Source organism: Hordeum vulgare, chromosome 4H, assembly GCF_904849725.1.
Source record: "Hordeum vulgare subsp. vulgare chromosome 4H, MorexV3_pseudomolecules_assembly, whole genome shotgun sequence".
NCBI lineage: Eukaryota > Viridiplantae > Streptophyta > Magnoliopsida > Poales > Poaceae > Hordeum > Hordeum vulgare.
The window spans coordinates 220,144,490-220,171,260 of NC_058521.1; positions in this window are offsets into that span (position 1 = coordinate 220,144,490).

Consider the following 26,771-nt stretch of genomic DNA (forward strand, 5'->3'; position numbering starts at 1 on the left):
AAATGAAATAGACAAAATGGGCCTCCAGACTTGGCTATCCTGCGCAATAGGCGCTAGAGAAGGAGGTGGGCCGGCCCGGTTGCGCAGAACACCTGGGAGGCCTGCTGACGCCGAAGGCGTACTCCTGCTAACGCGCCTTCGCGTGTGGGAGGCGCCAACGGTCAGGGCGCCGCCACTTAAAGCCGGGGGGCCGACCCGTGAGTGACTGACGCGGGGCCCCGCCTGTCAGTTTCATCTCCAACCTCCCGCTGCGCGGAGGCAGAGGGCTCGATGAGGCTCGCCGGCACTGCAGGGCCCCGTTCCCGACGGCCCGGCCACCGGGGCGCTCGCCGGACCTTGTCGCACCTCCCTAGTTGCCTCACTCCCGCCGGAGGTCACTAGGACGAGGGCTACACCGGCCGCAGTGGCCCTAGCAACGGCGGCCATGGAGGCGGCATCTCTGACCACCTAGAGATGGGCAGGGAGAGCGGGGAGGCTGCAGGGGAGATCTGCGAGCGCTTGGCACGCTCCGGGAAGAGCTAGAAGGGAAGGGAGAGCCGAGGGATCTTGAATTCAAGCTCGGCTGAAGCGGAGCCAAGGTGGCCATTGGAGGGGGAGGAGAGCTCAAGAGGGGAGAAGGGAAGGTTCAGAAGGCTCATAGGGAGGAGGGGGTTTGATCTAGAGGGCTCAGGGCGCTCGGGGAGGCCAGATGGAGAGGGGGAGAGGAGAGAAATCTCGGATGCTCCCTAGTGCACCCAGGGCATGGCGGCCACGCATCTCTGAGCCACCATGGAATCTTGCTAGCGTCGTGGAGGGGTCAAAGGTGGAGGAGGGGATGCTCTGGCGCTCTGGGGCACACTGCCGCTGCGGAACATGAGCTAGGAGACGAAGAAATGGTGCAAAGCACCATTAGTGCAGGCTGACAGCGTGGTCACCATGGCCATGCGCGTCCAGGGTGACCGTTTGACCTGACAAAGATGTCTCTCATGCAAGGCATGCTTTCCGGAGGTCACTGGTGGAGTTTGGAGCCAAGTGAAGGAGGTTTGAATGGGTTTGGACTAAGATTATGTTTGCAGCAGCAAACTTAAGGCTAGCAAAATTGGTTTGCACACAGATTTAATTGAGGTGAAACCTTGTCTAGCAGTGTTATTAATAGAAGGACTACAAGACTACAAAGTTTTAGCTCAAGAAAGCAAGTGTAGCTAGTACTTGCTCTACATAGCCACATTTCAGCCATTAATCAACTTCAGGAGGTGCTGCTCATTTTCTCCACATGAGCATGCCATATCTTGGTTCTAAATGAAGCTTTGGCATAGAATAGATGCTCTGGAAAGAATTGGGGGCTTTGGGTTAAGCAGAAGTATGGAAACAGAGGTAAAACAGTGATCCAAGGGTGAAAATGAGAGAAAGTTACAAAGGGTCCTTCCGCAATAATTGACCAGTGGCCCTGGGGATGTTACTGGAGGTAAAATGTAACTATGTGAGGCTGTGGTAGAAAGTTGAACTCCAGGGTAAAAGTGGAAGGGGTCAAATAAGCCAATTTAGTGAGTGCACACAAGGTGTTTCATCTATGGTTAGGCTACCAGATGGATTCCAATGGGAATGAAACTTAACAGGATCAAATAATAGATCAAAATAGGCTTGCATACCAAATTTAGGATTTGCTGGAGAAGTTTTCCAATGTAGACTTGAAAAACCCATGAAATGGGCAGAAATGGCTTTCTTCTTGCAACCCTATTCAAATCAATTCCCCCAAATCCAATATTTGGTCTAGGGGCATTCTTTGAGCATAAAGACATGCACAAAAAGTTTGAGGTCAATTGGAGAAACTTTATAACGTAAAGTTTACCAAAGTCAGAAATCAACAGAGAGGGTTTTGAGGGTCTTAGGACAAGTTCTTCTATTATCCTTAGTGTACCACTTGGTGTGGGTGCCTTATTGGAGTATTGGAACATGTCCACCAAATTTGAGCACAATTGGAGATACTTCACAATGTAGAGTTGCTCAAATTTGATTCTGGACAGATAGGGTTTTGGAGTTATTAGGGGAGCCAATTCAACTTGGATTGAAATGAAACTTGGCAAGATCATCAATAATTCCATAGATGACATGCTAGAATTTTACTAGAATTTATTAAGAATATTTCTTATAGAAATATTCCAAAAGCTCGAAATTGGCAGGAATGGTTTTGGAGGGGTTTGCCCAATATTTTGAACATGACCATGTGTTGAACTCATAAATATGGAATAAATATATCCATTGAGTTTCCATAAATTTTCTTGAATATTTTGAAAACAATAAAAATAACTTTCCTTCATAGGAGACCATTTCTGGACTCATAGAAAGGCTTTCAAATAAAATAATAAAATAACTTCTAAAATAATAATATGGTGGTTTTTGGAGGAAATTTTGATAATAGGTTTTAAATAAAATAATTGGTGCAAAAGAAATTCCCTAATTTGAGGACTTGTTGTACAAACCTCATCTCAGGGGTTTGAAAGTTTTATTCAAAGAAATGCTTTTTGGTGAAAATAGATATTTATCCTAAACACATGGCATCATCATTAGGCAGGAGATCATGGAATGGGGAAGTGAGTTGGAGGATGGCAAGAATTATTGGGGAGCAATCACATGCATTCAAGCAAACAGGCAAGCAATAGTCACTCCAAGCATCACAAGCATTCACAAATTTTTTTAATTGGTCCCAATTTTTGAAATAAGTTAATTAGTCAGGAAAGCTAAACACTGGGTGTTACAATTTCATATCATTGTAATTATTTTCGAGTTGTGGGTTTTGTTTGGCCAACTAGATCTATGATTCTTGCAATGGGAGAAGTGCTTGGTTTTGGGTTCATACCGTGCGGTGACCTCACCCAGTGACAGAAGGGGTAGCGAGGCACACATCGTGTTGTTGCTATCAAGGGTAAAAAGATGGGGTTTTCATCATTGGTTTGAGATTATCCCTCTACATCATGTCATCTTGCTTAAGGCGTTACTCTGTTCGTCATGAACTCAATACACTAGATGCATGCTGGATAGCGGTCGATGTGTGGAGTAATAGTAGTAGATGCAGAAAGTATCGGTCTACTTGTCTCGGACGTGATGCCTATATGTATGATCATTGCCTTAGATATCGTCATGATTATGCGTGGTTCAATCAATTGCTCGACAGTAATTTGTTCACCCACCGTAATACTTGCTATTTTGGGAGAAGCCTCTAGTGAACACTATGGCCCCCGGGTCTACTCCACACCATATTTTCAGCCTTACACTTTTTACTTCGTTGCACTTTCTGCCTTCAGATCTGACTTTGCAATCAATCTTGGAGGAATTGACAACCCCTTTAAAGCGTTGGGTGCAAGCTCTTGTGCTGCATCGTGTTGTTGCCATCAAGCATGTTTACGCATGTACTCTGGTCTTGACGAGATTCTCCTACTGGATTGATACCTTGGTTCTCAAACTGAGGGAAATACTTAGGGCTCCTGTGCTGCATCACCTTTTCCTCTTCAAGGGAAACACCAACGCAAGCCCAGTCTCCGTCAACGTGTCAATTTGTGGCACTGTTGTCTGTTGCCGTAGAACTCTCCACCAGTCGCTTCCCCGCCATGGGGGCCCGCATCCCCAACCCCGAGGGCGAGGGTATGTTCCTCCACCCGGCGGGCGATGTGCGCTTCTTCCTCGGTGGTGGTCTCGCGGACGAGGACGGTTTCCTCCCGGATGGAGACCTAAGACAGTCCGTCAAAGAAAGACGAGACCACCTCCTCCGCGGGCTGTAGCCAGGTCACGACCACGCCGTGAGCATCACAATCCGGCATCATCGCCCTGAGGCTGCTCATGGCCGAGCTGTTGCACAGTTGGAAGACCCCCCGCGGCAGCCGGATCTTCAGCTCAGAGCTGAACAACTTCTGACAGAAGTACCCAAGATCCATTGCCGTCAGATTGTTGTCCACCCCCGGTCGCAGCCGCATGACATCCGCCGCGTTCACGAAGGCTGAGGCGGTCCTCCCTCCCCTGTACTGGAGGGGGGCGATGCACCTGCAGATGAAATCGGCGGCCACCATATCCATCGTCAACCCCGCGGCCCTGAGGCGCAGGATCCTGGTGGTGGCGATGGTCGGTTTATCGTCATCAGGGGAAAAATCGCGCTAGCCTTCTCCTCGGGACCCAATCCTGGAGGTCCTGGGCTCGCAGCAGGGCAGGTACCCCTCCTGACGAATCCAACAACATTTCCCCTGCCACTTGTCCCACTTCTAGCGGAGGGTACCTCCCAGGTACGCCTCCTTGCACCCAGTCCTTGGGACCGAGGCAATGGACCTCAAAGGGGCTGCCTGCCCTGGATGCTAGGTGTGAAGTAGTGGTGGAAGAGATTTGTGATGGGAGTGATACCGATGAAGTTCTCACAGAGGTGCGCGAAGATGGACATGCACGTCACCGCGTTCTGCGTAAAGTCGAGGAGGCAGAAGCCGTAGGTGTGCGTGAGGTCGACGAAGAACTCTGAGAATGGCGGGCAAAGCTCGCAGAAGAAGTAGTCGGCAAAGAAGGGGAACTGGTCCCCCCCCCACTTCCCGTCCCGGGGAGCACCTGGGTGGCCGGATGAGCCTTCGTCTCGGCAGCCCACATGATCTGGTAGCGGCTCTTCAGAGTAGCCATATCCAGACCCTTGGCGAAGTTGGCGTACTTCTTCCGCAGCCTCACCAACTCCTTCTCCGAGGCAGCGCCCTTTCCCCTGGAGGCCTTCGGCGGCATAACAATGGCGGAAGATGGACATTGTCGCCCAAAGCGGAACCTCAAGGAGGAAAGGGTGGCGACGACGGCGGCGTTTGAGATTGGAAAAGGACCGGGAATAGTGGGCTAGGAGAGCTCGTGTTTCCCCCTCTTATGGGGACTTGGACCGACTCTTTGCCTACTCAACCAACGTTTCTCCACGCTCGCGGCCGCCTGGGCCACTGCGCGCACGACTCCCCACTCCGCACGTTCAATGCGCGGCGTGGGGAAAAGCAACCACCACCAGATCCAGCCATGAAGGCCCGTGCATCTCTTTGGGCCTGGCCCAACAACACTTCGCATGCGTGTGTGGCCCAGGCCCGGGGGCTCGTGTCGGTGCACTAAAGACTAGGTCCCTAGTGCCCCAGACTTGTGCACGGGCGCAAAGAGCCCGTGCCGGCAAGGCATGGCTGGACCCAGACAAGATGCTTCCCCCAAGATAACCAAGGCCTCGGCAAGCCTGCCTTGCCGGGAAGATAACCAAGGCCACGCCCATTTAGTGGGCGTGATGAACTCACCAAGTACTGGACCTCGGCAAGCCTCCCTTGCCAAGATGACAACCGAAGCCCCCGGAAATCTTTCTTGCCGGGACGAAGACCCAAGGACCCGGCAAGCTCCCTTGCCGGGATGACGGGGCTAGGCACTTGAGGACCACCACCCTCGCCATAGTGCCACCGCCCCCAAGTTCCAGCGCATTCCGCATGCGCAAGCGTAGCATCCAGGTGTCGAAACACATGGGCACGTGTCTTCACCAACACATTCCTGACATGGACAAGACGTGCATTTAATGTACCTGACAGTGTTAGATGGATAAGCACCACCCTAGGTTCACTGTAACTTCTCGTGAACCTACCACCGAGCACTGTAGGTGACCCCTTTGCCTATAAAAGGAGGCCCTTAGCTCATTCACAAGGGGTTAGACTGTTTGGACATTGCCCCAGAAGAAGTTTATCAACGATCACTATAAGAATCAACAACAAAACACTTAACACGACCACACAAGGAGGATGTAGGGTTTTACGCGTAAGTGGCCCGAACCTGGGTAAAAAGGCTTGCCGGGTGCTGATCGTTAGTTCTGCTCTTGACGTCACCTTTCCCTCCCTACGATCACAAGGGTTTCACGTTGATTCCCATAGGTGTGGACCTAGCATTGCCGACACATACCTTGTTAGCATTGCCAGGATCGACAAAACGTTCCAGCTGTATCATATCCAATTCTTCTTTAAGAAAGCCGTTTAGGAATGCTGTTTTGACGTCCATTTGCCAGATTTCATAATCATAAAATGCGGAAATTGCTAAGATGATTCGGACCGACTTCAGCATCGCTACGGGTGAGAAGATCTCATTGTAGTCCATCCCTTGAACTTGTCGATAACCCTTAACGACAAGTCGAGCCTTATAGATGGTCACATTACCATCCGCGTGAGGCTTCTTCTTAAAAATACATTTATTTTCTATGGCTCGCCGATGATCGGGCAAGTCCACCAAAGTCCATACTTTGTTCTCATACAAGGATTCTATCTTGGATTTCATGGCCTCAAGCCATTTGTTGGAATCTGGGCTGCCATTGTTTCTTCATAGTTCGAAGGTTCACTGTTGTCCAACAACATGATTTCCATGATAGGTTTGCCGTACCACTATGGTGCGGAACATACCCTTGTCGACCTTCGAGGTTCAATAGCAACTTGATCCGACGTTTCATGATCATCATCATGAACTTCTTCTCTAGCCGGTTCAGGCGCCTCAGAAACATTTTCTTGCGCTGTGCTACTCTACAGTTTGAGAGGAGGTACAATTACCTGATGAATTTCTATTTTCCTCCCACTTACTTCTGTCGATAGAAACTCTTTCTCTAGAAAGGATCTGTTCTTAGCAACAAAGATCTTGCCTTCGGATCTAAGATAGAAGGTGTACCCAATAGTTTTCTTAGGGTATCCTATGAAGACACATTTTTCCGCTTTGAGTTCGAGCTTCTCTGGTTGAAGTTTCTTCACATTAGCATCGCAACCCCAAACTTTAAAAACGACAGCTTAGGTTTCTTGCCAAACCGTAATTCATATAGTGTCGTCTCAGTGGATTTAGACGGTGCCCTATTTAAAGTGAATGCGGCAGTTTCCAATTCATATCCTCAAAATGATAGCGGTAAATAGGTAAGAGACAACATAGATCACACCATATCCAATAAAGTGCGATTACAACGTTCAGACACACCGTTACGCTGCGGTGTGCCAGGCGGCATGAGTTGTGAAACAATTCCACATTTCCTTATGTACGTGCCAAACTCGTGACTCAAATATTCTTGTCACGTTGATTCTCCACCTCACTGTGAAATTCCTTGAACTTTTCAAAGGTTTTAGACTTGTGCTTCATTAGGTAGACATACCCATACCTACTCAAATCATCAGTGAGGGTGAGGACATAATGATAGCCACCGCGGGCCTCAACGCTCATTGGACCGCATGCATCGGTATGTATTATCTCCAATAAGTTAAATGCTCGCTCCATTGTTCTGGAGAATGGAGTCTTGTTCATCTTGCCCACGAGGCACGGTTCGCATGCGTCAAATGATTCAAAATCAAGTGACTCCAAAAGTCCACCTGTATGGAGTTTCTTCATGCGCTTTACGCTGATATGACCAAGGAAGCAGTGCCACAAGTATGTGGGACTATCATTATCAACCTTACATCTTTTGGTACTCACACTATGAATATGTATAACATCACGATCGAGATTCATCAGGAATAAACCATTGACCAGCGGGGCATGACCATAAACCGTACTACTCATACAAATAGAACAACCATTATTCTCAGATTTAAATGAGTAGCATCTTGCATCAAGCGATATCCCGATACAATGTGCATGCTCAAAGCTGGTACTAAATAACAATTATTAAGGTTTGAAACAAATCCCAAGGGTAGATGTAGAGGTAGCGTGCCGACGGCGATCACATTGACCTTGGAACCATTCCCCACGCGCATCGTCACCTCGTCCTTTGCCAGCCTACGCTTGTTTCGTAGTTCCTGCTTTGAGTTGCAAATGTGAGCAATCGCACCGGAATCAAATACCCATGAGCTACTACGAGTGCTCATAAGGTACACATCAATAACATGTATATCATATATACGTTGGATGGATGTTGCCGGCCTTATTATCCGCTAAGTGCTTGGGACAGTTCCGCTTCCAGTGACCCGTTCCCTTGCAATAATAGCACTCAGTCTTAGGCTTGGGTCCTTTCTTTGGCTTCTTCCCGGCAACTGGTTTCCCGTGCGCGGCAACTGCTTTGCCGTCTTTCTTGAAGTTCTTCTTCCCCTTGCCTTTCTTGAAACTGGTGGTCTTATTCACCATCAACAGTTGATGTTCTTTCTTTATTTCCACTTCCGCTGATTTCAGCAATGAATACAACTCCGGAATGGTTTTATCCATCCCTTGCATGTTGTAGTTCATCCCGAAGCCCTTATAGATTGGTGGAAACAACTAGTGGATTCTGTCAATGACCGCATCATCCGGATGTTCAACTCCTAGCTGAGTCAAGCGGTTGTGCAACCCAAACAGTCTGAGTATGTGCTCAGTGACAGAACTATTCTCCTCTATCTTACAACTGAAGAACTTGTCGGAGACTTCATATCTCTCGACCCAGGCCTGAGCTTGAAAAACTAGTTTCAGCTCCTCGAACATCTCATATGCTCCATGTTGCTCAAAATGCCTTTGGAGCCTTGGTTCCAAACTGTAAAGCATGTCGCACTGAACCATAGAGTGGTCATCACTCCATGCCTGCGAGGCGTTCCTAACGTCCTGGGATGACACGGGCGCGGGAGGGTTTCCTAGTAGTGCATCAAGGACACATGCTTTCTCGGAAGCCATGAGGATGAGCTTCAAGTCCGCATAATTGCTACCATCATCTTTCAACTTGGTTTTCTCTAGGAACGCGTTGAAGTTGAGTTGGACATTTGCGTTGGACATTGGATCTACAATACTTGTAAACACAATTTTAGACTAAGTTCATGATAATTAAGTTCATCTAATAAAATTACACAATAATCTCCCACTTAGATTGACATCCTTCTGGTCATCCAAGTGTTACATGATCCACGTCGACTAGCCCGTGTCGGATCATCACGTGAGACGGACTAGTCATCGATGGTGAGCATGTCCGTGGTTTACCGTATCAACCATACGACTTATGTTCGATCTTTCGGTCTTCCGTATTCCAACCATGTCTGTACATGCTAGGCTCGTCGAGTCAACCTAAGTGTTTTGCGTGTGTAAACTGGCCTACACCCGTTGTATGCGAACGTTAGAATCTATCACACCCGATCGTCACGTGGTATTTGGAGACAACGATCCTTCATAACGGTGCACACTAAGGGGAATACATATCTCGAAAATTTAATGTGGGATCATCTTATCTTTGCTACCGTCGTTCTAAGCAATAAGACGAAAAACATGATAAACAACACATGCAATCATATAGTGACATGATATGGCCAATATCATCTTGCTCCTTTGATCTCTATCTTCGGGGCACCATGATCATCATTGTCACTGGCATGATACCATGATCTCCATCATCATGATCTCCATCATTGTGTGTGCGTGAAGTCGTCACGCCAACTATTACTTCTACTACTATAACTAACCGTTAGCGATAAAGTAAAGTAATCAACATGGCATTGCATCTCATACAATAAATTAAGACAACTCCTATGGCCCCTGCCGGTTGTCATACTCATCGACATGCAAGTCGTGAATCCTATTACAAGAACATGATCAATCTCATACATCATATATGTAACATCACATCCTTTTGGCCATATCACATCACATGGCATACCATGCAAAAACAAGTTAGACGTCCTCTAATTGTTGTTGCAAGTTTTACGTGGCTGGTTAGGGTTTCTAGCAAGAACGCTTCTTACCTACGTGACAGCCACAACGTTGATATGCCAATGCTATTTACTCTTCATAAGGACCCTCTTCATCGAATCCGATCCGACTAAAGTGGGAGAGACAGACATGCGCTAGCCACCTTATGTAACAAGTGCATGTCAGTCGGTGGAACCAGTCTCACGCAAGCATACGTGTAAGGTCGGTTGGGGCCGCTTCATCCCACGTTGCCGCCGAATCAAGATAAGACTAGTAACGGCAAGCATACTAACAAATCAGGGCCCACAACTTTTGTGTTCTACTCGTGCATAGAATCTACGCATAGAACCTTGGCTCGGATGCCACTATTGGGGATCGTAGTAATTTCAAAAATTTCCTACACCATGCAAGGATATATCTATGGAGAAACCAGAAATGAGAGAGGTTGTAGAGCATCTTCATACCTTTGAAGATCGCTAAGAGGAAGCGTTGCTAGAACGCAGTTGATGGAGTCGTACTCGCACCGATTCAGATCGCGCTGGATTCCGACCTATGCACCGAACGATGGTGCCTCCGCGTTCAACACACATGCAACCCGGTGACGTCTCCAATGCCTTGATCCAGCAAGGAGTGAGGAGAGGTTGAGGGAGAACTCAGGAAGCAGGGCGGCGTGGTGATGATGGAGCTATGTGGCAACTCTGACAGAGCTTCGCTAAGCTATGCGGAGGGCGAGGAGGAGGAAGGCTAGGGCTGCGTCGTGCGGGGAGAAGAAGTTTTGTGCAGCCTCCCAAAACCCTTAGAATATACAGGAGGGAGGGAGAGCATCCGACAACCCTAGGGTTTCCCTAGGTAGTGCGGCAGCCCCTCAGATTGGAAGCAAGGGGCGGCGGCTAGGGCAAGGGTGCGGCAGACCTAGGGGTGGCTTGCCACCCAAGGCAAGCCCCCACGCCCTAGCATTTTGGCCCACCTTGCACCCATGCGCCTTGGGCTGGGTGGTGGTGGCGCAGGAGCCCACTTTGGGCTGGTTACCATCCACCTTCACGCCCAAATACCCTTTCGTGGCTGTAGGCCTTTCCCGGTGGACCCCGGAACCCTTCCGTTGGTCCCGGTACATTCCGGTGTCGCCCGAAACAACTCCGGTCACCAAATCGTCACATCCTATATATCAATCTTTACCTCCGGACCATTCCGGAACTCCTCATGATGTCCGGGATCTCATCCGGGACTCCGAACAACCTTCAGTAATGACATATACTATTTCCCTATAACTCCCGCGTCATCGAACCTTAAGTGTGTAGACCCTACGGGTTTGGGACACTTGCAGACATGACCGAGACACTTCTCTGGTCAATAACCAACAACGGTCTCTGGATATCCATGTTTGTTTCCGCATGTTCCACGATGATCTCATTGGATAAACCAAGATGTCGGGGATTCAATCAATCCCGTATGCAATTCCCTTTGTCTACCGGTATGATACTTCGGTATCCCTATACCTTGTTCAATCTCGTTACCGGCAAGTCTCTTTACTCATTCCGTAACACATCATCCCATGGCTAACTCCTTAGTCATACTGAGCTCAATATGGTGATGGATTACCGAGTGGTCCCAGAGATACCTCTCCTTCACACGGAGTGACAAATCCCAGTCTCGATTCATACAACCCAAGAGACACTTTCGGAGATACCTGTAGTGCACCTTTATAATCACCTAGTTACGTATGACGTTTGATACACCAAAAGCACTATTATGGTATCCGGGTGTTCCACAATCTCATGGTCTAAGGAACTGATACTTGACATTAGAAAAGCTTTAGCAGACGAACAACACGATATAGTGCTATGCTTAGGGTTGGTTCTTGTCCATCACATCATTCCCCAATGATGTGATCCCGTTATCTATGACATCCATTATCTATGATAAAAAAACCATGATCATCTATTGAACAACGAGCTTGCCAACTAGAGGCTCACTACGGACACATTGTGATATATATATTCACACATGTATTATGGTTTCTGGTTAATACAATTATAGCATGAATAATAGACAATTATCATGATCTGGAAATATAATAATAACAACTTTATTATTGCCTCTAGGGCATATTTCCAACAATAAGTCGAAGTCTTCGAATGCATGTGCAAAGTTGAAAGGACGTGGATGTTGCCTAGAGGTGGGGGTGAATAGGTGCTTTAAAATAATTATGGTTTAGGCTTGAACAAATGCAGAATAAAACTAAAGTTTACTTAGTCAAGCACAAAACCTAAAACAACTAGGTTCACCTATGTGCATCAGCAACTTATGCTAAGCAAAATAGACAACTAACTGATAGCAAGATATATAACAAGAAATAATATGGTATCACAAAGTAAAGTGCATAAGTAAAGGGCTCGGGTAAGAGATAACCGAGGCACGCAGAGACGACGATGTATCTCGAAGTTCACACCCTTGCGGATGCGAATCTCCGTTGGAGAGGTGTGGAGGCACAATGCTCCCCAAGAATCCACTAGGGCCACCATAATCTCCTCACGCCTCACAGAATGCAAGTTTTCATAATTCTACTAAGGGACCCTTGAGGGTGGTAACTGAACGTGTACAAATGGAAATCCTTGGGGGCGGTCATCGAACCGTACATTTTGGCAACCTTTGGGTGCGGTCATCGATACGCGTCCAAATTGCTCGGGGCAATCTCCACAACCTAACTGGAGACCGAACACTTGCCCAGAGCTTTGTACCACAATGATCGAGCTCGGAGGCACCACCAAGCTTCTAGGATGCCAAAGCACCCAAGAAGAACGAGCTCCAAGGTACCAAGCACCCAAGAGTAATAAGCTTCTCAAACTTCACTTCCATGTATCACTCTCGAGAACTCAAACCAATGCACGAAATGCAATGGAAAGGGCACACGGGGTGCCCAAGTCCTTCTCTCCCAAATCCCACCACAACAACTAAAGCTATACAAGAAAATGAGAGGAAGAACGAAGAACAACACGAAGAACTCCACGATCTAGATCCAAGGGGCCCCCGTCACAAAGAGGAGAAAATGATTGGTGGAAATGTGGATCTAGATCTCCTCTCACTTTCCCCTCAAGAAATAGCAAGAATTATTGGAGGGATTGAGAGTTATCAAGATCGAAGAAGGTAAACAATGGGGGAATAACACGAGCTCAAGAGATGGGGTTCAATGGGGAAGAAGAATCCCGGGAAACATTCAACAGTTACCCCCTCAACCCGGACACGAGTGGTACTACCGCTCGATGGAGTGGTACTACCGCCCATTAGAGGTAGCAGTACTACTGTTGTGGCAGAGGGCAGCAGACAATGAGGGATGCAGAGGCCGGTAGTACACCCAGAGCGGTACTACCGCTGCCAAGAGCGGTACTACCAATCATAAGAGGTAGTACCGCCTCCTATATCCGCTCAGGACATGCTAGAGACCTATCCAAGAAATACCAAGTGGTTCTGGCGCGGTAGTAACAAGCGGTACTACCGTTTGCTGGGCAGTACTACCGCCCTGCACTACCGCTCCAGAAACCTCTTGGTCCGACAAAAGTGTCGAGACCCACGGGCAACAACACTAGCCAGCAAAACTGACCAGAGCACTTCTGCCCTAGAGCGGTACTACCTCTGCCAGGGCGGTACTACCAATCATAAGAGGTAGTACATCTCTTGGGAGCAGTACTACCGCTTGGATCTTTCCAGGCAAGTCAAGGGAAACAGATGAAAAGCATGAATACCACAACTACCATATCTTTCGCATACGAGCTCCGAGTGAGCAAAGTGAAGGTAGTTGGATTCGGAACGACAAGAACTATCCAACAACGATAAAAATACCAATGATATAGAGATGTGAAACCTCTATGAGTGAAGAACCGACAAAAACTCCAACATCGAAAACATCATGGAATATGCATATGGACTTTATTTTCGATGAACTCAAGCTTGTCATGAAGATGACCATAATCTCTAAAACTCACAAAGAGAAACACCAAACAACAACCAAAAAATATGATGCAAGGATGCAGCTGGTTTGAGCTCTCAACCAACGATACGATCAAACTACTCACTTGAGAGCCCCCCTTGATAGTACGACAATCTATCCTCTAGCCCAGTCTCCCAACTACCACCGCGAGACATGTAAAATAGTAAACCTATCAAGGGAAAACCTATACCTTGCACATAGTCCACTTGAGCTAGATGATGACGAACTTGACTTCCTCAAGATGGACCACCTTTCTTGATTGCGTTTGTTCGATGAAGACTAGTTGATTCTCCCCCATAATCACTATGGGTGAGCTACTATTCAGCACATCTTCACAAGTCCATTGCCACCACAATGGATGACAAGCTTCAAGCATGATATCTTCGTGATGCTCCACTTGAACTTGCACACCGCAATCTTGTTGACGATCACCACTTGATGTCATCCTCCATGGGTCATATGAGATCTCCCTCTTGACGCAAGCCCATGGAAACACACAAAACCACACATAGAACTCTCAGGAAGACCATGGGTTAGTACACAAAGCGTAATGGACACTGCTTACCATACCATGGGATCACTTGATCCCTCTCGGTACATCTTCTACATTTTGTTTGTTGTCAACTTGGTTCACTCATGACTTAGTCTTGATTAACCTTGTGTCTTTATGACCAATCTTTGGACAAAACCTTAAATACCACCTTGGTCATCATATGAACTCCTTGAAAAAAACAGATGAACTTCAAGAAGTGCATATGGACAAATCCTTCAAATATAACTCAAGGCAATCATTAGTCCATATGGACTGTCATAAATTACCAAAACCACATATGGAGAAATATGCTCTAATAACAATAATCCAAAGATAAATGCTCACTGAACACGCATAATTGAATAACAAGAGTCTTACATCCATTACATAACGTCTTATACAAATATGACCATTATGATCAAGTCTTACATAGATAGGGCCATGAAGGTCAAACATCGAATAAACACTCGCATCGGAAATCTTTGATGATAACTTGGACCCATCCATCTGCCTTAATCGTACATGCATTTTGGATGGGAAGCGTCATAGTTCGCATGTTCGTCACCAGCACTCTTCATCAAATTCCTATTGTTCCAAGCCCGACCAAGTAAATAGCCAGGGACAAGCTAGTGAGTACTTTTGAATGTACTTGCAAGAAACCCATGATTGGAACAAAGTAAACATGCATGGTATAACACTAAGTATGTATTTTTGCGGAACGCTAGTTCCGAGTGCAACATCATGCCCTCTCATTTTGTAGATCTTGCATCATGAGGTTACATATATCAATATAAAAAGAGTTTGAGCAACTCAAGTATAATTATCTCATCAAGTAATCTAACGTTGTTCAAGAATTCCCTTCTCATATATACCCAAGTTTGTAAAACAATGGACGTAGCCCAAGAGCGGTTATCCAACTGTCCTGACCATGGATAGGGCTATTTGAATAGTTTGTCACTCCACAGAGGTGGTACACTTTACCAACAAGACTCAGGGAACTTCTGCGCCAATCCATGACTAGCGGTATATTACATATCCGAGGTAAGCACCCAAACAATATCTTTCCCCCACACAACACTTAACAAAGATTCCAATCATTGGTACCCGACCCTCATAATAATACATCACATAAACTATCAAAACATCGTATATCCATGAGGGGACACAATGGTGTTCCCGGTGTGTGTAAAAACAGCCATAGTCATCCACTCCAGCACGATCCCATATCGAGAGTGACCGAGTGTCACACCTCGTGTTTGTACAACTTTTCCAAATTATGATTTGATAAATTTTGGAACCATTTAAAACTTTTTGTGTGCTTGTGATGATTGAATTGGTTTCTATATGCTTGTTTGCCTATTTGGGTTTTTACTCAGAAAATTTTCCCTTGTCTCAAAACTCATCTTCTTGCTCCATATCCTTGCCCAGTGACCATACCATGTGAATAGGACGTAAACCTATTTTCATTAAATATTATTTTTTACCAAAAATCTTTTCTTTAATTTAAGTTTTCAAAACCCCCTGAATTGAGGTTTGTACTTCAAGTACTCAAATTAGGGTAGATGGTTTGCCCCAAAGATTTTATTTGGATCCTATTATCAAAAATACTTCACAAAACCACAAAATTATTATTTTAAAAGTTATTTTCCTACTTATATTAAATACATTTTTCAAGGCCATAAATGGTCTTTTGTGAAGAAAAATATTTTCTTGCTTAAAAAATATTTGAGAAAATTAGGGAATCTTAGTGGACATATATTTTACATATATAAATTTTTTCATACATGGTAATGTTCAAAATATTGGACAAAACCCCTCAAAACTCTCTTTGCCTATTTCAAGCTTTTGAAATATTTCCATAAAAAATATTCTCAAATAATTCCAGAAAATTCTAGCAAGTCACACATGATATATTTGATGATCTTGCCAAGTTTCATCTCAATCAAAATTGATTTGGTCCACAAAAATATTCCAAAACCTTGTGTGACCAGAACCAAATTTGAGCAGCTCTACATTGCCAAGTTTCCCGAGTTGCTCTCAAACTTTGCAAGACCAATGTAGTCCCCAAATAATGATGCTCCACCAAGTGATGCGTTGGGGGAATGGATTTGCTTAGCTAGATGTACAGGAACCTCATTTTGTTGATTTATAGGGTTTTCTATGTTTGCATCACCAACTTTCTTCAAATAGGTTCAAATCCCAACATTTGATCCTATTAAATGTCGTAGTAAGTGGGCAAAGTTATCTCCCACAAAACTTCATCAAACACCTTCTGTTGATTTCCCAAAGTTGCTGATTTCACCACTTATATGGTTCTCCTTGTGATGAAACCTTTACCACACTCCACCCTGACCCCACCTACCTCCAGTAACTTTCTTGGCGCCCAGATCCATGCTTGCATGGGTCAAACACCCACGTGCACCCTCTAGACATCCCCATTTCCACCCTCCCCCTTCTCTCTCTCTCACTCCTAGCTAGTGCCAGAGCATCCCATGTCTCTTTCCTCCATAGTTTTGTCACACCCTCTTTTTACTATCACTTGTCTGTATTGTGAAAATTCTGAGCTTGTTAAAACTTTTTGAAAACTAATGTTGTGAGTGCCATGATTGACATTGTATGCTTGTATGCTTGATCATGTGAGGATTTAAAACCCTAGATCCTTTGGTATTATGCTGTTTTCCAAAAACCCTTGCTTATTGCTGATCAAAGTAAAACCACCTTGAGTTGCACTACATGTCCTTGATAGCAAGCAGTGCTTCTACTCATATTTGGTAATCTGATTTTTACCTATCTTTATATTCCAAAACCACGAAAATAATTATTTTTGTGATTATTTTCCTAATTAAATAACCTGTCCATTTCTAGGGCCAGAATTGGTATTCCAACATGGAAAAAATACTTTTCTGCTTTGGAAAAATCTGATTAAATTTAGAGATGATCAGAAGGACATATATTTTCCATAAATAGGATTTTAAACCCCATTTTATATTATATTTATTGATTAAACCTATGAAAGATAACTCTGTCTGTTTTGACATTTTGAAATATTTCCAAAGGAAATATTCTCAATAAGTTCCTAGAAAATTTCAGTGATATCCCTAACCCTTGTTTGGTGTCCTCGTAAAGTTTCACCTTGATCAAAGGTGGACAAGGACCCCAAATAACCCTAAGACCCTCTGTGTCCAGAATCAAGTTAGAGTAACTCTACATAGCAAAGTTTATCCAATGATGCTAAAACTTTGCACGAGTGCCTAATACCTCAAATGAGGGTTCCACACCAAAAATGGGATTTGTGGGACTTAGTTTGCCTACACTCCCTTTGGAAGGAACAAATCTGGTCATATTAGAGTGTTTTCAAGTTTACAAAGCTAAACTTGTCCTTTGGAGCTCAAATTTGGTGAAACTCCATGGTTTACAACCAAACCCAAACCTGTTAAGTTCGAGCACCAGTGGTGGGGTGTGACACCCTAAACCCATTGTCGAACACCTTGTGACAGATAGGAAAAATCCACCTTAGCCACAGCTAAACCAAACTCATTTGCTTCAAACTCTTAGATTCAGTGGCCAGCACCTGTGTCCAACCCCAGTCAACTGGCCCCACACTGGTTCAAAGTGGAAAGGCCAAAAACCCCAATTTAGATCTCAGTTCATGACTGACAGCACCAGTATTTCTTGCCTCCCTTGACCAGCCGAAGCCCCCACAAGAACCAAACGGCTAGCCACACCCCCAGCCAGTGCCAGGACATGCTAGACACGTCCAAAGTGCCGCAGAGCGCACCAGCATGCTGTGGCATGCAAAAACTATGCTCTGGGCGCGCTACCGGGAGTCACCGAGGTGGGGGCGATGCCCTCGGACAGTTCCAGCCTCCCCCGAGATGTCCAACCTCTTCCCCGACAACCCTTCTGCGTCGAGCAAGCCTCAGGGCCCCTCCTCTCCCGCGCTAGAGCTCGCGGGACGCATGCCCGCACGCACCAGAATGACCAAGGTTGCACGGCCACGAATGCTCGACACCCCTCTCTCTCTCTGCCGCAGATGGTTCGGGCGGTCCAAAACCACGTCCTGAGACCGTGGTTTCAACCCCAGCCTCTCTCTGCACCCCATGCGCGCCACGGTGAGTCACCGGCGCTCTCAAATCTGCTCACCGTCGCGGGCTTATAGATAGCCCTCCCCCTCGCTACAGCACCCCTTAGATAGCTTCACCACGATCACTAGTACCTCCCTAGCCACACCAGCAAACTAGGAGAGCCTCGGTGCTCGAGATCGACCGAGTCCCCTCCGCCTCGGAGCTTCGGTCGATCTCTGGCTACACGACGGCTCCTGCTCCCCTCGACCTACCAAACTAACGCCCTCGATCCGAGGAAGCTTTCCCCCAACTCGCCCGAGCTTTTCCGTGTCTCAAACCACCCCCTCGACCACCTCCCGAAACTCCTCCGCCATGGCCTCCTCGTCGCCGGCGAACCGCTGCCTCCCCGTTGTTGTTGGAACCACCAGGAGGGAGGTGACAGTAAGGCAAACTCATTCCTGTGTTCGTTGGGGCATGAGCGTGTTGGCAACCTCGTCGGCGTTCTCCTCCTCCTCTCTGGCCGGAGGTAGGAGACCACCACGACAGGTGTGCCCCACCTTTCGGTGGCCCAACCTCCTCCACCGTGCTGACCTCAGCCGCTGACCACAGGGCCCCGCGCGTCAGGTTCAAACCTGACGACGCGCGCGCCTGGGCATGCTGTCGGCTGGCCATGGGCCAGCCCAGCTCTGGGCCAAGCCAGGCCGGGAGTTTGCATGTTTTTCTTTTTATTTTAAACCCTGGTTTTTGAGATTTTTATAAAAACATTTAAAGAGTGTAAAAATATAATTCCTCCACTGTTATTCTTCTAAAAATGTGTAGTATTTAATGATATGCTTAGATGAATTTTTCCAACAACTATTCTATTTTATATTAATAAAAAGGACTAAAATGGAATAGTTTTGCTTCTGTTTGGTTGATTTCAAAAATATTCCTTCAAGGAAAACAGAGGCAAATATTTTTAAAATGATACCTTAGATTTATCAGTAATAGAGAACATTTTTAAAATAACTTTGTGGACTGTTTCTGTGTGAGCTATTTCTTATTTACTGTTTTATCGACGATAGAAATTCCGTTTGACGAGGGAATCAGAGCGGAAGACCTCGAAGACCCCGGATACTTAGCTGACCAAGGCAAGCAGCCCTTTGACCATGACTGAGCATATGTTACTTTGCATGTTAAAGTAGCAAGTATTCCCGTTGCATATGATCATAAGTGCCGGTAATCATTTGATATGATTTTACCGAAGGCTCCCCCGGAGCACATACATTGAGCTTGACTCTACCCCTTGAGGGTCTTGCTAATACCATGTTGAGAAGTAAAGATAGAAGTAGTATTATCATGAGCATGTTGTTGACATAAAGTAAGAGTTTATGAAAACCCCATTGGGTGCCACTAATGCCCGATGGTGATGATGAGTTAGGTGGTCACTTTCGGTGAAGTGATGTACCCAGTATTTGTGTGAGTATGGTTTCGTAAATGGGATTAGATTTATGATGTGTCGACCATCCCAACCTTACCAGTACGACCACGTTACCCCTTACGGGACGGGGCTATGTTAATTACTCTGGTCGGTGCTAGCAAAGATCCACATTACTAGTGGCGGGTGTGATGTGTGGTTACTCTCGTGATGGGGTCGTGTCGGGTAGGACGACTATGCCATTTTTATGACTTCCAGTCACACCATTGGTCCCCGCATGGTTGGTACTGTCCAGAGTTGGTGCTCGTAAGACGTACAACGTGTGGGCTGGGTACCAATCGAGTGGACCTCTTTGTCTAGTATCGTCAGGGGAAAGGCATTGATCGGGTACTTACCTCGGGTATGGGATATACCGCGTGTCATGGATGACACGGTAGTTTCCCGGATCTCGTGGGGCCAGCGTACTACCTGTGTAGAGTGTAAACTATTCGAATAGCCGTGTCCATGGTCAAGGACAGTTGGGTAATCCTGCTTAAACTACGTCCAGTTATTTCCGCATAAACCAAGTGTGTGTGACTGTGTGTGTGTGGTGATGAGAAAGATGTTGCTATGATAGCAATGATATGACCAAGTTCGGTGACTTGGCATATAGGGTGAACCCGGATGGTTCTGCCCTCGGCAGATATATTGATATCTGTAACCTGTTCTTCAAGAGTAATTCTTCAACTTGATGCATATTCACGATCATTCCACCCAAATGAGTTACACTAGAGATGCATGATATTGTTATCCTTCACTTTCATTGATTATATCATGGGTTTTTTGCGAGTACATTCAAAGTACTCATTGGCTTGCCACTGGTTATGTTATTGACCAGACTTGGAAGGACCGGAGTTTTGAGATGAGTACGTCTTCGGAGACGCCCGTGCTAACTAGGACGCTTCCGAGTCAGAATGCCTGTCGGTGTAGGCTTGATGGCATGGGCACCAGCTTAGCCCCATGTTTTCCGCTATTAGTGTATTCGTGTGATTTGGCCATAGGCCCTGTCTTATGAACTTGACCCTTCAATCACGTGTTGTAATAATTGGTACTTGGATGTAAGACTCTTTATTCAGTATCTATGTTCGGTGAGCATTGTTCTCTGAGATCACTCAGCACAACGATTCTCGACTAGTAAGTCGGGGTCCCCACAGAGCTGGTATGGGAGCCATCCTGACTATAGGAAGCCTTAGGTAGCATGGATGATAGCCGAAACGATTAGTGCACACAGATTGACCCAAGAACCGCACCCACTAAATATTTCTAACCCTCTCCTCTACACCTTGTAGATGGCCGTCGTACCCGAGATGCTTCTAGGAACGGGCTTTCCTCTGCTTTTGAGCGACAGCCTCGAGAAGTGTCAAGTACGTCGCACGCCCGTCTTTCTCTACCATGAACACTGGGTCAATGCTGACACCAAGGAGTATCACGTGGACGTGATAGTGAAGGCTAACGACTCCCAAAGTAGCTGGTTCTTTGAAGGGCCACAGATGAAGGATCTGATGTTGGCTGTGGAGACTGTAGCACGAGAGGTGCTCGTGGGACTCCGCGACATCCTTCCTGAGATGGCGGACGAGCCAGCTACTCAATACCTACCTTTTGTTAAAGATAAGGTAGACGGGAGTTGGACACTCAACCCGTCATCCGAGGACGGGACACCATTGAGGTTTCAGACCTACTTCAGTCTCTCCTCAGACACCTTGACCCATCTTTTGATCAAGGAGTCGACTAGAATCCGCCAAGAGCTGCACCAAGTCAAGGACCTACTTCGTATGGAGAAGATGAACAACTGCAAGGTGAAGAAACAAGGAGCACCCGTAATATCACCTGGTTTGCTTTCCGAGGAGGAATACCCCCGCTTTAGGCCGTTCCTCTTGAGAGTCGTCGTTTAACCGTAGAAGAGTACACCGAACTCTTCGCTACCTCTCCAACCAAGAGACGTCGAGCTGATCCGCTTCCTTCCCCTACTCCCTCAAGGAAGGGAAGCACTAATGATGATGAAGATAGAGAGGAAGATGAAGACGAAGATCGCATAGAGCCGGCTTATGAGACCGCGCAATCGATCGCTTAGCAGCGTAGGATGTATCGAACGTAGGAGTTCTTGTATAAGGATCTTATGACCCCGGATGTTGTGTGAACCTATTGGATGTGAGTCGCATTCTTCCTTAAGCAGCTTGTTAGCGACTACATCACTTGTCTTAAATTTAACGCAGTAGTCTTTTTTAAAAACCATGGTCATAGAAATCTTGCACACTAGCACAACAGCAGACCCCCTCTTTACTAGAACGTCATCCCTTTCAAGTGCAACCAGTTAGGCAAAAATTGACCTATCTACTCCCCTGACAGGATGGTGAATGCAACTCGCAACAACAACTTCAGCAACCCCGACTCTGCCTCTTCGGGACAACAGCAGGGCACCGGAGGGGAATCTCAAGCTAGAGATCACCACACGCAGCAAGACGATGTTCCACCGCCACCACCTCCTCCTGAAAGCTAGACCATGGCTCAGTTCCTTCAAGCTCTTCCAGAGAAACGTCAAGCAAACAATGCCGCTATCCGGCAGCTGGCTCAAACCTTGGTGAACAACCAGCCGCAGAACGGGAATGGCAACGGCCGCTCAACTCTCTCCGAGTTTATGCGGACTACACCACCCATATTCACGGAGAAGACTGAACCCTTGGATGCCGATGACTGGATCCGCACTATTGAAGACCTTCTCGCGCTGGCCAAGTGCACTGATGACAATGAGAAAGTCCTCTATGCAACCCAGTGTCTCGGAGGCACAGCCAGAGCCTGGTGGGATGGATTTCAGATCATGCGAGCCGGGCAAGTCATCACTTGGGCCGTGTTCAAGGATGGATTCTGCGCCGCTCACATTCCTCCAGGAATGATGACCATTAAGAAACGAGAATTCCGAGCCTTAAGGCAAGGCAGTGGATCAGTCAAGGAGTATTTGCAGAAGTTCAACCTCCTATCAAGATATGCACCTGAAGACGTCAGCACTGAAGCTGCCAAAGTGGAACGCTTTACGGAAGGACTGCAGCAGTCACTCCAGTATCAGCTGGTTGTTTGTGAATGCCGGACCTTCAGTGACCTGGTTAATAAGACTCTTATGTTGGAGGACAAGCGTCATGCAATGGACGACACCCGTAAGCGTAAGCTAATGGGTAGTGGAGGACCGGTTAGCTCGAAACCACGACCATGGCGGTCAGCCCCAGCAAGACCCAACTACCAGCAACAACAATACAAGCATCCAACATTCCGCTAGAATTACCAACCTCAGGAGCAAGTCAACGCCAAGCCAGCAAGCACTCCGCCGAACAATGGTGGGGGCAAGACCAACCTTCCAGCGCAAGTTACCTGTTTCGGGTGTGGACAAGTAGGGCACTATTCCAGGCAGTGCCCCAACAAGAAACCCGATGCTCCACGCCCCAATGCGCCAAATCCAGGCCAAGGAGCACCAGGGAGGAACCAGGCTCCCCACAATCAGCAGTATCACAGCAAGGGGCGGATTAATCATATTTCCGCAGAAGAGGCACAGGAAGACCCGAACTGCATTCTAGGTACGTTCCTCGTCAACTCTACCCCAGCAACAGTATTGTTTGATTGTGGTGCTTCGCATTCCTTTGTTACGCAAAAGTTTGCGGAAAAGTGTGGTCTAGAACCTACCTTGCTTCATGGGCATATGGCAGTTCAAACCCCGGGAGCAGTTTTGAGGACCAACCTAGGGTGTAGGAAGGTCAGGATAGTTATCAATGGGACGAGCTTCTCAGCGGATCTCATTGTGCTTAAGTCGCAAGGCCTAGAAGTAATTCTCGGTATGGACTGGTTGGCCAAAGCAACAGAGTATCTTGGATCGTGCTAACAGGGCCATTACCATGACAAGTGAACAAGGGGTCAAAGTCAAGTATGTCTCTGAGCTAGTACCCACTTGAGTGCCACGAGTTAACAGCCTATCAAAGGAAGGACTCGACTGAGTGCCAATAGTCTTTGAATACCCGGACGTCTTTCCTGATGAGCTACCAGGGATGCCTCCTGACCGAGACATCGAGTTCATCATCAAAGTCATGCCCGGATCAAGGCCTATCTATAAGAAGCCTTACAGGATGAGATCCGAAGATCTAGAAGAGTTGAAGACGCAACTGGATGAGGAACTCAGGAAAGGGTTTATTCGTCCAAGTGCGTCACCTTGGGGATCACCTGTTCTCTTCGTGTCCAAGAAGGATGGGACAATCCGACTTTGCGTCGATTACCGTTCTCTCAATGAGGTCACGATCAAGAACAAGTATCCACTCCCCAAGATCGAATACTTGTTCGACCAGCTAAATGAAGCCAAGGTATTCTCCAAGATCGACCTCCGATCTGGATATTACCAACTATTGGTTCGACGTGAAGACATTCCGAAGACGGCATTTGTGACCCGGTACGGTCTGTACGAATGCACTGTCATGTCCTTTGGATTGACGAATGCCCCAACTTACTTCATGTACCTCATGAATAAGGTCTTCATGGAATAACTGAACAAGTTTGTCATCGTATTCATTGACGACATATTAATCTTTTCCAAGTCCAAAGAAGAGCATGAGCAACACTTGAGGTTAGTATTGGGAAAGCTTCGAGAGCACCAACTCTACGCCAAGTTCAGCAAATGCCAGTTTTGGCTGAACGAAGTTGGATTCCTGGGTCATACCATGACAACAAGTGGATTCCACGGTAACCAACTAGGAATCGCCAATCGACGTGAAGGAACTCAGGAGCTTCCTCGGACTCGCAGGATATTACCACCAGTTCGTAGAAGGATTCTCCCGCATCATGCGACCTATGACTCAGCTCCTGAAGAAAGGCAAGAAGTTCGAATGGACGCCAGAATGTGAGGGAAGTTTCCAAGAGTTGAAGAAGAGGCTAACCACCGCCCCGGTATTGGCCACTCCAGATATCAGCAAGGAGTTTGTGATATATTGCGATGCCTCAAGGACCGGGCTAGGTGGGGTTCTAATGCAGGATGGCAGAGTCGTGGCATACTTGTCACGGCAACTGCGCCCGCATGAGGAGAATTATGCCACCCATGATATCGAATTGGCAGCAGTAGTGCATGCCCTGAAGACATGGCGACATTACCTTCTGGGTAAGCGATGGGAAATATACACCGACCACAAGAGTCTGAAGTATAGCTCCACCCAAAGGGAATTGAATATGAGGCAACGGAGATGGTTGGAGTTAATCAAGGACTACGACCTCAGCATTCAATATCACCCCGGTAAGGCAAACGTAGTGGCTGATGCCTTGAGTCGGAAGACCAGCAGCTTAAACGTCATGCTTAAGGAAAGGCAGCCCACCTTATATGAAGAATTGGAGAACTTCTAATTGGAACTAGTGGAATCTGGATTCCTAGACAACCTCGAAGTCAAACCAACGCTAGAAGACGACATCAAGGGAGCCCAGAAGGGCCACAAGAGCATTGAAGGTATCAAGAAGAAGATTCAAGAAGGCAAGGCCCCAGGATTCTTGGAGGATGATCAAGGAGTGGTGTGCTTTGGGAAACGTTTATGCATACCCAACAATGCTGAACTGAAGTATCTGATCCTACAGGAAGCTCATGATACACCCTACTCCACTCACCCCGGTGGTACCAAGATGTATCAAGATCTCCGAGGAAAATTCTGGTCGCACGTCATGAAGAGGGAGATTGCAGCGTATGTGTCCAAGTGTGATGTGTGCCAGCAAGTGAAGGTTGAGCATCAGCAACCCGCAGGGCTGCTACAACCTCTCAAGGTGCCGAATGGAAGTAGGACAAGGTAGGGACGGATTTTATTACCGGCTTACCAAGGTCTAGCAAGGGCCATAACTCGATATGGGTTGTTGTCGATCATTTGACCAAAGTGGCGCATTTCATCCCTGTCAACACCACTTATGACGGGAACAACTTGGCTAGTCTCTGTATCGAGCGTATACTAAGCCTTCATGGAGTTCCCAAGGAGATTGTATCTGACCAAGGCACGCAGTTCACCTCAAGGTTTTGGAGGAAACTTCAAGAGGCGCTCAGTACCAAGCTCTCTTTTAGCACCGCCTTCCACCCGCAGACGGGAGGACAGACGGAAAGGGTGAATCAGATACTCAAAGATATGATCCGCGCATGCGTCCTAGCGCATGGATCCAAATGGGAAGACTGTCTGCCGTTCGCTGAGTTTTCATACAACAACAGCTACCAGTCCAGTCTCCAGATGGCCCCGTTCGAAGTGTTGTACGGACGGAAATGCCGCACCCCGCTCAACTGGTCATAAACCGGATACGGGCTGATTTTTGGACCAGAAATTTTGCACAGGGTAGAAGAGAAGGCACGATTAGTCCAAGAAAATCTGAAAGCAGCCATGTCGCGACAAAAGAGCTATGCGGACTCTCGCCGCAGGAATGTGGATTTCATTCCTGGAGATCTGGTGTACCTCCGTGTCACACCTCTCAAGGGAATCAAGCATTTCCACGTTAAGGGAAACTTGCTCCAAGGTTCATTGGGCCATTTAAGATCACGACAAGGCGTGGAGAGGTTGCTTATCAGTTGGAGTTACCTCCGGAACTTTCGGGTCTGCACAATGTCTTCCATGTGTCACAACTTCGGAAGTGTCTCCAAGCGCCAAGTCATTCCGATCCTTACAAGGACATTGATCACCGGGCCATTGACCTTCAATCTGATCTCACCTACCGCGAGAGGCCAATCCGCATTCTGGATGAAGCAGAGCGATGCACCAGGACCCGCACCATCAAGTATTTCAAGGTTCAATGGAGAAACCACACCGAAGCCGAAGCTACATGGGAGCGTGAAGACTATCTCCGATCTGAGTTTTCAAACCTTTTTAGCACCTAGCTTAGGAATCTCGGGGATGAGATTCTTGTAAGGGGGATAGGTCTGTCACACCCTGTTTTTACTATCACTTGTTTGTATTGTGAAAATTCTGAGCTTGTTAATTTTTTTCAAAACTAATGTTCTGAGTGACATGATTGACATCGTATGCTTGTATGCTTGATCATGTGAGGATTTAAAACCCTAGAGTCCTTTGGTATTATGCTGTTTTCCAAAAACCCTTGCTTATTGCTAATCAAAGTAAAACCACCTTGAGTTGCACTATATGT